Source organism: Galeopterus variegatus, unplaced genomic scaffold (assembly GCF_000696425.1).
Source record: "Galeopterus variegatus unplaced genomic scaffold, G_variegatus-3.0.2 Scaffold18376, whole genome shotgun sequence".
Taxonomy (NCBI): Eukaryota; Metazoa; Chordata; class Mammalia; order Dermoptera; family Cynocephalidae; genus Galeopterus; species Galeopterus variegatus.
The window spans coordinates 3331-6320 of record NW_007744487.1 but is presented as its reverse complement, the minus strand read 5'-3'; the positions used below and the strand labels follow the sequence as shown (position 1 = coordinate 6320).

Here is a 2990-nt window from a genome sequence, read left to right as displayed (position 1 = left end):
CCAATATTGTTTCCAGGTTTCCCGTGCATGCTGCTGCACAAAATAACCTCCACCAAAAGGAGAGGGGGTGAAGGGACCCCAGGATCACATAGGTCTGGGTTCAAAGTTCACACGAGCTCTATGACCTCAGGTGAGTCACCGAACCTCTCTGAAACTCAGCATCCCCTCTGCCAGGTGGACATAACGACAGTCTCTGTTTCTCAGCATCTGTACAATTACTGCACTTGGGGCGATGCCCCTAATGCCGACTAATGTTCCATTCACCCTCCCCAGAGCCATGGGGCCTGTCTCCCGCTCCCAGGCCCTGTCCACCCTGGTGAAGCAGAAATCAGGAGCAGAGGAGAAGTGGCTTCTTAGAGTCATGAGTACAGGGGCTGGAGGTGGGGGGCAGGCCTGGAGGTGTGGGGGCATGCAGAGCGTCCCGGGATACAAAGGTCAAGGCTGGGTTCCACAGCAGGTCACAGGCTCCGCACGGCTTGATGGGGCTTCCCTCAGGCCAGCAGGGGGGTTGAGGACACTATTAATCCAGTTTTGGAAGCGTGCCACACAGGTGAAGAAGTCGGGACCCCAGCTGCAGGGCTCCATGGTGAAGGAGGCCACACCATGGGCCAGACCATTGCAGATGAGGGGGCTGCCCCCATCACCCTGGGTGGGCGGCAGGCATGTCAGGGTGTCCCAGGGCCCTGCTCCACCCCACACCCCAGCCAGCACCACTGAGCAGACAGCTGCTCCCACAACTTCCTGCTCCTGGAACCACAAATGCAACCCCAGGCCCTTTGCACGCTCTGTTCCCTCTCTGTGCATGCTGTTCCCCACGCCCTTCGCTTGGCTAACCCCTCATTGAATTTTGGGTCCCAGATGACTCCAGGAACTTCCTGGCACCCCCAGGCTGGGTCAGATGCCCGCCAAGGCCCCCAGCAATCACAATGTCTGACAGCCCCCCACACTTCTTGGTCTGGGAACTACAAAAATGCAGGCCTTGCTCTGTCTTGTTCCCTGGGGTGTCCCCAGGCATCAGCACAGGACTTGGCACATGGTAGGTGTTTAGTAAGTGCTGTTTCTCTGTTTCTCAAGTTAAAATGCTCAATCCTGCTCCCCACTGCACCCCGAGTCTCTTTTGACCTGGATTTGCTTTCTCCTGCCACTGGGAGCTCAAGTCCTCACATGATGCCTCCTCCCGCCATGAGGAGCCCATGCTGGGTCTGCACCCGGCCTGGCCATACCTGGCAGATTCCACCCTGGCGGGTGAGCACACCAGTGCACACACTGTTGTGGTGACAGCAGTCTTCGGGGTTCAGGGTCACATTGATGAAGGGAAGCACGAGAGACGTCCCCCAGTCTGCCAGGTCCCCCAGCCGGCCACCTGGCAGCTGGTGCCAGCTTCCACGGTGACATTCTGCTGGGTCAGCAGCACCAGCACCACGTTGCTGGTGAAGTTGGCCTCACGGTCCACCTAGGGAGGGAAACTGAGTCAGGGGAGAGAGGAACTAGGGGGCCTCACAGGGCCGCAGCTAGGACAGAAGTGGCAGCAACGTGAATTTTGATCTGTAAGTGGTTTGAGTGCAAATCCCGGCTCGGGAAGTAACCTGCTGTGGGATGCTGGCTAAAGCCCTCTCTGGGCCTCTGGTTCCTCCCCCACAGAAAAAGAATAACAAATCATTCCTACCACAAAGGTGGCCTGGTGCATAAAAGAAGACCCTGAATGCAAAAGGGCTTACCCTGGAAGTGCAGATACAAACAGCAAGGCCAGTCAGCCAAAAAAATATTTAAAAATCATAATACCCAATGTCAGTGAAGATGTGGGGAAATGGGCAGTGTTAAATTCTGCTGGAGAGGAGGATAAATTGGTCTGGTCATTTTAGCTGCTGGGATGGAGAAATTTTTGTAAGAACAGTGTACAAAGAAGTTCCCCGTGATTCTGTTGTAACAAAAGCACTTGGAAACAGCTTCAGCGTTCCCCACAGGGGCTAGATAAGTGGCCTGTGGTGTGTCTCAGGACATTTGCTGTATTTTTTAAACCATCAACGGAAACACACATGTGAGTTTTTCTCTCCCTTAGGCCCCTTGGGTGGAGCCCCCCGCCCCCAGTGTGTCTCCAGCTGTAAAAATGAAGCCATAGCCAGTCCTATAGCTACGGGCTCCTCCACCGAGGTCAGGAGGCTTCTCCCACACATTTAATGAAACTTTCAGTTCCAGTAGTTCTGTTACATTCTTTCATAAGGTACTAATCTCTTTGTAAATATCCTCCTTCATATCCTGGAAAAATTTTTTTCTCATTTTATTGGGTCACCGAACTGTTTTTGTATCTCACTGAGTTTCCTTAAGATTGTTTTTGGGGCTTCCAGTCAAGATGGCAGAATAGATGGTTCCCAGTGTCACTCTCTCCCACAAATCAACCAATTTTCAACTATTAAAAGCAATGACAGAAAATCTCAGGCTGCTAGAGCTCAGGGGAAGAGGAGGAGAGATCTGCAGTGTTCATGTAGGCAGAAGAAGCCACAGTGAGAGAAAGAGAAAGAAAGGATCACTCTCACCATTTCAAATCCCAGATGCTTCCAAGCTGGAGCTGGTGAGTGCAGCATGGAGCAAGAGCTGGCAATGCTTGGATGCGCCAAGGGAGAAGAGGGCCTTGGTAGCCTTCAGGCCAGCAAGACTGCTAACAGGGTTCCTGTGGATGCAGATAGGAGTGAGGAGCCAGAACAACTGAAAAAAGGAGCCACTCAGAGGCTGGAGAGTCATTGCAAGGGTTTACAGTACAGATAGGGGGGAGATGGGTGAAACTGGGACACAGCGTGGACAGCTGATCAGCCCACCAATCAGTGCAGGACCACTCAGTGGAGACCAGTCAGGAATATGGAACTGTAGGGGGTGAAGTTTGCTGAAAAGACTCAGGCCCAGACCAGAATTTCCACAAACCTACATTTACCAGAACTCAGATGTCAACAATTAAAACCTGAGCTGCACAAAAAGCCTTCTGCAAGGAATCAGCA

At 52.8% G+C, this 2990-nt stretch overlaps 1 long non-coding RNA gene across 1 annotated transcript; it reads right to left on the bottom strand.

The window, feature by feature from the left end:
* Positions 1-6: 6 nt before the first annotated feature.
* Positions 7-2572, bottom strand: LOC103582888. Its single transcript, XR_549805.1, has 3 exons — positions 2535-2572; positions 1224-1453; positions 7-645 (listed from the first exon to the last, which is right to left on the bottom strand). It is a non-coding gene; the product is annotated as an uncharacterized LOC103582888 (long non-coding RNA).
* Between the last annotated feature and the right edge of the window lie 418 nt (positions 2573-2990).